The sequence below is a fragment of the Calliopsis andreniformis genome, chromosome 2 (genome assembly GCF_051401765.1).
Source record: "Calliopsis andreniformis isolate RMS-2024a chromosome 2, iyCalAndr_principal, whole genome shotgun sequence".
Taxonomy (NCBI): Eukaryota; Metazoa; Arthropoda; class Insecta; order Hymenoptera; family Andrenidae; genus Calliopsis; species Calliopsis andreniformis.
This window is the reverse complement of record NC_135063.1, coordinates 519,930-532,727: the sequence shown is the minus strand read 5'-3', so window position 1 is coordinate 532,727 and position 12,798 is coordinate 519,930.

Here is a 12,798-nt window from a genome sequence, read left to right as displayed (position 1 = left end):
ACAATTTCTGTATTTTTTACGTTGATATGTTACTGAATGCAATTATTTATTAATTAGAATTAATAACAGCTTATTATCAGTCTGAAACGAACAACAGAAAAGATTTCGTGTTTTTTAAGAGAAATTTTTAGGTGCAATCCCAATATGAAAACAAAGTTGTTACGGCTAACTAGACGGGCGGTCGTCTTTAGAGGCAGAGATCAACATTATGGGTTTTTACGCTTTTAAAGTACTAAAGCACACCTTCAATAAACTTTGTAGGGGAGTGAGTGACTCAGCAGTGAGGAGAAAGAAGGTGAACTGAGCGTAGACTCTTTTCGATCTGCTCATAATCTCGGTGCTGGATTTTCAACGCGGCTTCTCTTGTCGCACGCACTTTCCTATCTCGAACTTCGCGGTTTCTCTGAACGCGGTCTAGGGAGGTAGATTACGAGTTCGCAAAGTACATTTGCGGTACTTTTCAAGTTTACGCAGCTTTGTGTTAACCATTACAGTACGTCCTCACTGTTACGATGTTGCACCTCTCGCGTGGGTATGACAATCAGAGATTTGTTCTTGTAGATGTTTCTAGGAGATTAATTTGATATCATGTTCTTCATTATATATATTTTAATATACCTTGGAATTTATTGCGCGGTACAATCGTAGCCATCTTGGCGTTAGTCAACATCCATTAAACATACAACAACTTAGATACGAAAACTTACAGACGAGGGATATATAAAGTAACATAGATGAGCATTGTATCTAAACAGTTGTGATCCTTAGCGTGACTCAACTCGTGAGCAAATCTCAAAAATCCGTCTGCGCGTTGTCGTATGTTACTTTTATATTGTCCCTTTTAGGGTATAACCTAAAAAGGGGGAGCGCTCACATATTGTTTTGCTGAATCAGCTCGATGGAATTGGTCGCATTCGCTCGCAAATTCTTTGGTGAGGTATTTCGAGATATATCAGCATTTCTCGTATATTGACAAAAAAAAGGGGGGATCAGATGAATCTCCGGATGTTACAAACTATACTACACTTTGTAACAAGTACCTACAAATATAACACAAAATATAAATTATTACTTAAATTACTTTTCTTCCAATAAGCAAAAATCGTTAATAACACGAAATATTTGATACTTATACAAATCTTCCGTTTTAGTCGCTCAATCGGTTCTTTGAATAAAACACTACCTAAAACTGTTATTTAACGGCAAATAAAATAGAACACTCACATATATTACGTACGGAGAATATTTTCGGTTACTCCCCAAATATTCGAGTCTCTTCCTGTTAAAAGAAAACGTCCTAGCATTCTCGTTTTTTCGCTATTTTAATGAGAGCGTGAGAAACCGTGAGAAACTTCCTTATATGGAAATTTCTAACAAATCCCTACTTATTTTTCGGCCTATACAAATTCTGAGATTTTAACTTTAACAGGTTTAGAATAGTACCGCCACCTTGACGGTCAAGTTCAAATTGCTATTCAGTTAGATCGGGCTAAAATTCCCTCTCGAGTCTACAATTTAACCTCGTAAAATCCGCGAGTCGGCATAAATTCTATCTGACAAATTCTACGACCACTCTGTAAGTCCCCACATCACCAGTGCGTTAACACCGAGCATTAAAATTGTACACTTTACGTAACAACACTACTCTATAAACTTGTACGTAAAGACTAATTTGAAAATATACTAAAGTATTTATTGCAATTTGACTAGATTGCTTTCAAACCTATAATTACCTTAAGCGATCCCATTTGAAGTTGACAGATCCCCCATGATACAGCTTAGACGCTTAAGTTGTATTAATTAATAATTAACAAGTTACGAGGCTTACTAATATTTCCTGCGGTTCTTTGGTTATACATATATCAGATTCGTCCGCATGCCGTTACTTCCAAAGAAAACTATCCAACCTAGTGGCTTTTCGATTTATTCGAGTTCGTCCACAAAAGTCAACCTATCCACCAGCTATCTGATTTTACATGAACGCGGTTTTACCTGTAACGCGGTGTTACAGGTGTTTCGCGGGCGAACTCGAATAAATCGAAAAGCCACTAGGTTGGATAGTTTTCTTTGGAAGTAAGGGCATGCGGACGTTATTCAACGTCTGTACATTATTCAACCTCCTTACAGCACCCTGATTTTACACCAGGTTCGTGTGTTTAAACTTGTTAACCTCCTTAATAGCATTTCAATTTAGTTTGAGTTCCTTTGTGAAACTAATCCTAGTAACTCCCTGATATCACATCAGGTGCGTTCAGGAAATTCAGACTCCTGCAATTTACTGATCACAGATCAGTTTCGTTCGTAAGCACATCTATCCTCAGAAGCTCCCTGATTTTACATCAGGTTTGTCTTCGTCTACAATAATCCCAATGGGTCACTGATCTCGCATCGGTTTCGTCCGTTGTATCAACTAACACTTCAACTACTATATTCTTTGGAAATATATCTATCCTCACCGGCTTCTCACGCTGCTCGCGTCCCATCTCATAGCAGACCATTGACCTTTAGTTTGGCTAGTGAACGTAAAAGACTCCAACTCTCGACTAATGGGCTGGTGGTTGAAACTTTTAGAATATAACCATGTGAGCTTTTATAGGCAAGGTAAATCCAACATGAATGCAGATGTCTTATGCTGCATCAGAGTCCGAGGAATTGAAGATCATCTAAAACGCGAATTGGAACAATACATTGCTTTCTATTCATCAGGCGCACACAAACTTTAAACACAATTACTTAACGAATATACTCACAAAAGACGAAACTAAAAATTGTGAAACACGATACAATGTAAATACAGAATACTGTATGTACATAACTCCATAGTAGAAATCAATAAACAGGAATTGCAACTAAAACTGAAATCTTACAATATTGTGTTCGGACAGGAAACCTAGGCATGAAGATATTAATTATAATTTTACACTTACCTTAGCCCTCGATTGCAGTGGAATCTCGCTTTTAGCAACATTGAAATTCAATAACACCACTTCCAAGAATCAGTCGAATGTGAATCAAATAATATTTGCAAACATTCGAACTCCGACGCTCAACATTACAGCAACCGATATTCCACTAAATTTACTAAGAAAGACCTATATAGAGTCCGATAAGATATAACATTTTTTTCTCAAAGTAATTGTTACTGCGTAATGGTTAAAGTAATTGTTACTTAAACAAGTCTCTTCAAAGTAATTGTTACTGCGATCAGAGTACTAATTGGTAACTGCTACAGTCACTGCAGGTTTGATAATGAAGCTCCAACTCATCATGTGACCGACACAACATCGCCTCCACACCTACAAACAAGGCAACCCTCGTTTGTCTCATTCTTAGACAATGTCCCTCTTTTTAAAGGGGGGAGGTGTTCGGTGCTCGACAGCCTTCAATGCCATCTCCAATAGCATTACCTTTTTCTTTTCTTTTTTTATTTGTTAACTTTTTCCTATAAATAAATACTTATCGGAGTTAAGCGCCTTTTATTGTAGTGGCAAAACCTTTTTCCGAAAATTCCTCCAGCGAGATGTTATTTGCAATTAGAAAAACTCCTTCGTATCCTGGTAAGATATAGAGAAGGATCTCCCACGAAAAACACTTTCTCAAAAGTTTCACATTCCTAACCCAAACTGCAGCTGAGAACCTTACACCCACCAACCCAGTTAGGATATTCTTAAATAGGGAAGCGAAAAAGAACTAAGAGTAGTTCAATTTTGGAAACAGTAGTAGTAAGAAAAATTTTCGTCCAACAAAGTATTGTATCCAGGACAAGATAAAGTTTACAAGCAACGAACTAGACTTTGAGTTTGGAGCACGTCGACGACAATCCAAAGAGCTGACATGACATCTTTTGCTGATTCCGTTGCTGGACAGCCAACTCTCTCTTGTCAATGGTTGCATCGCTGTGGTCGAGATATCCCTTGATGTTTCTCTTATGCATCTAAAACTGGATGTTGGTACTGTATAATACTTCTGATGGTGCGCACTAAAGGTCGCTCCTACCTCAACAAAGGTTCGGTCTTTGTGACATACACTGTCACGTCATAGTACCTACCAGCACGCTAGACTTTATTATTATTTTTTTTATTACGACTATCCTAGCACTACTTAATCTACTCAAGCTATTTAAAACTGACTTAAAGTTAGAGAACGCGCGTCTATCCTTCAGCGATATACTTTGTTACACGCTTTAACATTCTACCGTACCGGTTGTGTTTCGGCTCAATTACGAACCGTACCTTTTTCGCTTATCATTTCAATGACATGGTAATATTTTATATTATGATAATGTTTTAATTGACACCATTTGACCGAAACTGATTTCACCGACAATATTAAATCACCGACAATGTTTCCATCGCAATCGTTTCACCAACATTGACTTTGTGTTTCGCGAATCTTACGCGAATTTCGCAACTGATAATTATACATGAATTTCTTTGTGAAAGGAATATTAAGTAGAACTACAAAGGGAACTATACTAACTATATGTTATCAAACATATTCATCCAAAACAATGAAAAATTGTAAAGTATTAATTAAAGTATAATAATTATTGACTATATACATCATATGTGATTTAATTGAAATAACTGTAAAGTTATGAACTATATAAGGAAGAATAATTAAACGTAATAACTATATATTGAAAAAGAGTTATAGAATTATAAGCAATCGTCTATTAATCGACATGTGCGACACACGTTTCTAGCAGTTTTTCTTGATTTTGCGCGTGTTTTTCAAGCACAGACATCATTTTTAGATTACGGTCTGTTTTTCTTGAGAAAGGTCTGAATTGAGACCGAAACGTTGAAAAGATTCTCAAAAATGAATGCAAAAGTGATTTGATTGTGTTTACAAAAGGGTGTAAACTTTGCGCTGAAACCGTGGAAACTTGGATTAAATAGAATTATAGAGTTACATTGTGTGCCAATTCTTTTAAAAGTTCAATTCTGTATGTTCATCACGGCTTTACAATATTCTTTGTATCCGTTCTTCCCTTATATGATCTTTTGTACACTTCTTTGGTGATTCACTTTGCACTAATTTTTATCTCCATCTCCATTAATCCAAGATTGTGGCGATTGACGAAACTCTGACAATGTCGATGCAAAGATTCTACACTATTCTCCGTTGGCAGATGTGATTCACATAATTATCATAAACAAATAGAAATCGGATTGAAAAGAAATTTGGTTACTGTATTCTCATTAGGTTTACGTACAACTCTGCGCTGAATATAATATTTTCTAATCCATTCTAGAACAGTTGTATTTTTGGGTAGCAAGAACGATTTTAAATTATCAAAAGTATTTGGAGTTTCCTCTGGTTTTAAATATGCGAGGTATGGAATTTACCTCATTAGCATGCTGAACGTTTCATCATTCTCGTATTTGCTTGTCAGTCCATTTTTTTATATCTTCCTATATACATTTTGACATAAATGGAAGAAACATTCTTTTGTTTTTGACATGGAAATACCGATTTAATAGCATTGATTGCCGCTGTTTCAAAATCCGTAAAAACAAAGTCCGGATTTAATGAAATATTTGATTCCTCAGCTAAATGGATTGTTTTTTGTAATAATAATTCATACATTCTCTGATGCTTCAATGTCAATAATGCGTAAATTAAAGAAATAATTGTATCTTGCTCGTGTCCATGTTGAATCAATAGTTGCTTAAAAAAGGTTACAATCATTTTGAAAGTTCTGTCCATAATCCAATATTTTGATCTGGTCAAAGCTTGCAGTTTATCAACAGTTGTGAAGAGTATAATACTTCCTGGTTCTTCTTTGAACACTGTTACAAAAGACTTATCGCTTAAAGTTATCAATAATTCAACGGGTAAATTTAATTCTTCAATATTTCTTGGCTCTTTAAACCTATGTTATTCTCATATACATATGTATAATACCTTTGGTCTCAAAGCATCAGTAGTTGGAAGATATGGCTGAATATTTTTATATATTGTTAGCAAAAGAAAAGAACAGAGAGAAGAGCACCTAGAACACCTCCGATATGAACAGTGCCGCACCCCAAGAGCCTAACGCATCGACGGAAGGAGAGAAGTAGAGGGGCAAGGTAGTGATAAAAGTACCTACGGCAGCGGAGTGAGGACTTTTTGGGTCTTGAGCACCAGAAGCAACGAACATGATTGTGTTTTGAAGAATTATGCTTATCCAGTACTACATGTCTTCTCTGTTTCTACACTTCTTATATATAAAACCATTAATCCAAATCTCTGATTTTCCACGATTAAACAAAATAATTTCGGCTATTTGCCCCACAGTATTTTGATTCGACGAACTCCTTGTGTTTATCATGTAAAGAGACAGAAGTGACTAGTTTTCACCAAATTTGAGGATACACTGGTGGAGTAATGTTTTCATACGTAAGTGTTAATGATCTTATTCGGTATTTAAAACAAAACTGAGGAAAGGTAAAGATTCCGATGCTGATGAAACGCAATGGCAAGAAATTGGTGTTAAAATTCGGTACTGGCAGAAAAACACGAACTCAATGTCGGTCAAATGGTGTCGATTAAAACGTTGTCGGTGAAATAATTGTTGATGATTAGATACAAACTTACCTTTTTCTTCACTTCTTTGTGCGATATGGGCTTTGTCTCGCGAATTTCTGTTTTGTCCGCCAGCAAATACGCTGCTTTGAGTTACTCTACCGAGACTATGACTTTCCTCATTCTTACCCTGATAACAAAATGTCTCTCTCTTCTTTCTAATATCTCGTATGGTCATCATATGATGGTAGGAACGGGCATCTCACTGTGTTATTTCTTACAAACACGCATGTCATCGTAATAAGTTCTTTGTGCGACCTGGGATGGAGCGGAAGTCTCTGAACTTTCTTCTGGGGATTTCCACGTAATGTGCATCCAGGTCTGTTCCTGCGTCTGCGTCAAATTTGCCTGGTAGTCGCAACTTAGTGTCGTAAACTAATTCAACGGCTTTTCTCTTGTAATTTCCTTTGTACGCAGTGCGGGTACCCAACAGAACTGCTGCCAACACATTGCGGCTGCTTTGAGTTGACGGTGTAACCTTTTTACCAAACCAATAGTCGCTGGGTGAAACACTGTCGTATGGGAGTGTGTGGTCCCTGTTAATTTCACCAAATTCCTAAATAAATGGATTTCGAATTGTCAACCTTGGTCTATCGTGATGATTTCCGCTACACTGGAATGTGTCAACTATGTCCCAAAGCGAGCTACTGCAACAGATTCTGTTGTGATGTTTTTAATGAGCACCACTTCTGGCCATCTAATAAAATTATCTACCATCGTCAAGCAGTATCGAAATTTCTTGGCTGGCGGAAGAGGAACGACTATGTCTAGATGCACATGCTCGAACCTTTGCCGCGGCAACTTGAATTCACCCATTGACGCGATCACATACATCACTTTGGACCTGTGACAAGGAATGCAGCTACGTGTCCACCTCGTTACGTCCTTATTAATGAAGGGTCAAACAAAATGTTCTGTAATTAATTTTTGTGTCGCTCGGATGCTCGGATGCGTCGATCCATACAGACTGTCAAAAACTTTTCAACGATATACTGTTAGCATTACTAGGCGTACTGCGTTCATGAATACATCTCAGTAGATGTCTTTTTGGCAGCCAAAAAGTATGTTTTTCTAATTTTAGTGCCAGTTTCTTGGTTAAGTACATAAAGGTCTTCATCTTCATTCTGAGTCTGAACCATTTCACAATATTCGATCATCTCTGATAGTTCTACACACGAAATGGTATCGGTTGCTACGTTGTTCTTGCCTGACACATGTCTGGTGGAGGTCGAAAATTATCCCATGGAATCTAAATACTTAACTTGACGCTGTGAATATTTTTCTAAAGTTTATGCGAAACTTTAGATATGAGTTTAGGACTGTAAAACAAACAAATTTTTGCTTTGGAAATATAGTCGCAAATGTTTTCTTCAAGAGATATTTACTTCTAAAGTTATTAAGAGTTAGGAAGAGATAGTAGGGGAGCCATTCCACGACAAATCGATCACTTTTTGACCTCGACATCAGGGATTTTGTTCAAAATTGAATATGATGTAGTCCACATGAAATTAGGGGGGGTTTAAGTCATCATTTTGCTGTTATCAAATTTGTTTACAAAATACAGACGCTCAAAGTTTTCAATTTTTGTCTATTTTCGTGAAACCAGGGTGTACTTTCGAATTTTTATCTCAGGAACTATTTGTTGTATTGAGTTGATTTTTTTTTATTTTAATCGGGAAGGTTCGGCCTATTTTAATAATATATTTTTTAATTGGGAACTCTTTTTTGTAATATGGAAAATTATAAACAAACTTTTCTTTTACAAATTTCCCTTAGAGGGTCGGGGGTTAAAAATTTAAAAAAAATATGACCATATTCCTTGAACTTTAGCCTACAAAATAGGCTATTGCCGAAAATGGAACTCGTAAAACTAACTCCGCAGTGAGCAGTTATAGGTAGTGGTGCGCGCCGCTTCAGGTAAGTGACCCACGCGCCCGGAGATTACGGTCGCCCGATCGGACCTCTGGCATCCCATATTATTTGACTGAGGTGTAAACAAAATATAGTCAGGTCGCGTATCAGTCTTAATGATACCATTTATACCTGAAGAAAAATTTTACTAACTCACTCTTGGCCAAAGACACTTTTTTATGAAAATCCATGCGTCACCTCTCTGCGCGGCGACCGTGGTGCTCGGAAGGTTTCAGGCGCGTACCATAGGAATTGCGCGTGGCGCGACAACACTTGTATCAATAGATTTCCACATCACCCATGAGGCATATAGCCTCTGAAGTCAGTAGAAACTCTTTACACGGGCGGCGAAGATCTCCCCGCGTGCCTTAGAAAGGAAGTAGAAATCTGATGTCCAGATAGGTGACTTCTACTTCTGAGAGGAAGTCATCTATCTGGACATCAGACTTCTACTTCCTCTCTAAGGCCCTCCCTTCCCTTTACACCCCCCCCCCCCCCCCCCTCGTATGCCACACAGCTGAAATTAAATAAGGAATACGAATTTGTCGAAGAAATGCGATTCGGAATACTTACGTGAGAGTTAGGACATGAAAATGAAATTCTGTAAGCGCATGCTCGTCATGAGGGTCTTGATAACAGACTTAGAAGTGTAAACTAAATAAACTGTGGGAAATATTCATTCAAGAAAACAAAAAAAAAAAAAACAAAAAAGGCGGTAATTTTCGGGTTTGGAATATACTGGCAGACCTAGGATAGTTTGTATATGTATAGGGTGTGCGCTTCAATATTTTACAGGTTGCTACAGGGCCTCAAATAAGTTGCAAAATGTCCCCTAAAAGATAGTGTCCCCAAAGATAGTGTCCAATCTGTTTTCGTTTTGCAGTAATAATGCTTCAAAGTTAACATTGCTAGACGTTAAACTTTGTCGATTTTGTTGTATCTCTTACAGTTTAATTTTTATAAAGCTTTAAAGATAAAAAGCATTAGCGGAAAAGATCGAAGGTAATACACACAGATGTAGTGTAAACCAAAAAACTGCCAGTAGTTAGTTGTTCAAGATTTATTCAATGATCGACAGTGCAGGAAGCGTGTACAATAGAAGTCCCATTAAAGGACATGTGTCTATGAGGGTTTTAACATGTGTTCAAGAGGCCTTCCGAAACCGATGCAATCTTCTCAACCAACTGAATTCTCTAGGTCATCGGACTCTTTCAATGTGTTTCTATCACAAACATGCACGAACTACTCTTCGTTTCAGAACATAATCTTAACTTTAAGGCATTCCAACTCGAAACGAAAACAAATTGGGCACTATGCTATAACATGTTTTGTAATCCAATTGAGGTATTCTACTACGCTTTAGAATATTGAAACGTATACAGGATGTCTCACACTAGGTGGCAGAACCGTTAAGGGGAGATTCCTGGGGTGACTCTAGACAACCTTTTTCTTTGCAAAAATGTTCTCCGAACCTTTGTTAACGAGTTATTAACGAAAAACATTGATATATCAGAGAACGCGGGTAGCAAGCGCTCAGACGATCGGTGGCGGTGTACAAGATACGCGTAGCGTTTGCTCTTACTGTGCTCGAGTCTCGTACAAGAAACTCAAGATCTCTACGTTATTGCCCAATTTCTCGTACATTATTGGATGGAAAATTATGAAAAAAATCAGGAACGTGTTAGTTATCCCGACACATATTACGAAATTTTTTCAAATTTTTAAATTAATTACCCATGTTGTAAAAAATAGAGTTTCCCCAACTCGCTTTTTAACAACGGACAATTCCATATTTCATCCGTCCGAATGCATGGTAAGCGCAAAGCAACCCTCGCGGCTTTTAGTTTTGGGTACCGACGACTCCTTCGAACTTGCAGGGCAATACCAGTGACCATAAACAGCTACATCTGCTAGACACTCGTTACAGTCTCCTGTACTAATCCGATATGCCTTTGCTTTCGCCCATGAATTTATTTGTGAGTTTTTCGACTTGAAGGAGAGAATACCACCTCCACTAAAAGAAGTAACCGAGGAAGATCCAACCTCGTTGGTGTCAACTAGCAAATCAAATTCGAGTATTTTGACGAAGCTACACCGCGGTTGTCGGTCATTAAAAGGTCAAGTGCTCGATTAGTGAAGTTGTGGGATATTCGTGTCAGGAAAAATAAAGCACGGACTTAAAAATCAACAAAATGGATTTATTTAAGTCGCGTGAAAATGTGAGACTTGCAAGACGTGTTGCTCAAGTCAATCCTCAAGTTCAACTCCTCGACAACACGATTCGCTTTTCTCTTCACCCTGGATGACCAGGTCAAATTTCTAAAAAGGCGTACTGGTGGGAGTAATGGTAGCCCTTAGCAACAACGCGAAGTTGGAAAAACCCAACGCTTCGCAGGCTCTGGGAAATCCCGTTCGAAGGTTGATCGCCAAAAGTCATAAAACATCTGCTTGGCAAATGTGACCATTGCCTGCGACGATGCACAAATTTTTCCACTACGCTATTCACAGGTACCCCCACAAAGTGATCAGTGTTAGTGACCGCGAAGTGTTGTAAATGCAAGATGGCTTTTTGTGGTGTTGTACCTGCGATCAACGCTACCCGGGCATCATCCCCCAATGATCGGGATCGGCACACTGACCCAATGGAGCAGGTGTTCAAGCAGCAGGTGAATTCCTCTCCGAATGGGTGAGTTTTACCAATAGTAGTTACCTATATTACTAGAGTCATATTATTAATCTCAATTTATTTAAACATTTTTTGCTTTGGTCCGCCATAATTAAAAAAATAAAAATCAATTTTTCGTACTTTTTACCGATTACAGCAACTAATACGTCCAATTTTCGTTCATTCATCATGAAATAAGTATTCTTGTAAAGTTTTCAATGTTTTAATACACAGTAAAATAACGTAGAATCCGTAGGAATTACGAAAACATTGCTTTTTATTTTTTTTGCCATGGCATTACTTTACTAAATCGGCATTTTTAAATTTTTTTTCCTCTTTTTTATTTTTCACAACTTTAATAATTAATTTAAAAATCTAAAAAAATTCTATAATATATGTCTCAATAGTTAACGTGGTCCTGATTTTTTCCATAATTTTCCATTTATTAGTTTAAGAGAAATTGAGCAATAACGTAGACGTCTTAAGTTTCTTGTACTTGCTGTGTGAGCACAGCAAGTAGTGAACGCTACGCGTAGCTTGTGCCCTGTCGGCCGAGCACTCGCTATTCGCGCTCTCTGATTGGTCGGGTTTTTTCGTTAATAACTCGTTAACAAAGCTTTGGAGGACGTTTTTGCAAAGGAAAATGTTGTTTAAAATCAGCCCAGGAATCTCGCATTTCCGGCTCCCGCACTTAATTTGGGACACCCTGTATACTGCACATGCACATATAATACTAATAAAGTAGATTTAAACAAGTTTAGTAGTCATAAAACTAAAAACTTTAAATAAAACTGGAAAAAAATCAATGATCGTTGAGACATGCCTTCGGCGTCGTTTTTAAAACGGTTCTGACCTTTTGGAGCTGTTCGCACAATTTCCCGAAAATTCCGAACTCGATGTTGATAGTGACCAGTTACCAGTTTTGCGTGTCCTTCCAAAGACATTCTTAAGGACGGAGACGAACAATAGAGAAAGTAACTCTGACTTTAACTGAATATCTGCATTTACAAAGATTGATGTGGTAGGATGGGCCTTACACAACTCAGGTTAGGTCAGAATCATTTTAACACCAATATCGAAAGCACGTCTAAGCGACCGTTGCTGTATTTATTATTAGTATTCGTGCTGTTGTGATCACTAAATTTGTGCTGAATGGGACGTGTTCCAAAAAATAAAATAAAACAACAGGAGAGGTTTAAACATCGAATAGCGCAGAGGAGCGAGGTTCTTTCAGGCGCAAGGTGAGGAACGTATCTAGGATTTTGGGTTCTTGCTGCAAGAACGTCAGTCAAAACACGGTTTTCTGATGTAATAAGGAATGTATTCTAGCGAGAAACGTACAAGCTCCAGTCGAGATGGTTACACGTGCAGGCCCGCGACACGTGGTCGTCGGTAGTTACCCGTTTCTCGTTACAGCGATCGTGTTACAATGGTTTTCGGGCGGCGACGAGGCTGAAACGCACGTTCGGCATGCGTAAGAGATCCGCCCGCGTGGCTGCTGTTACAACGAGGTTACACCAGCAAGCTGAAGATGTACCCGCACGCGACAACCATTCGCTATTACGCCGCTTAGCTGCGGGCTCGCCGTTGGCCGTTTGGTCCTCGTACAACCGTGGTGCACCCCTCCCCTCGTGCGTTTTCCCTGAGTT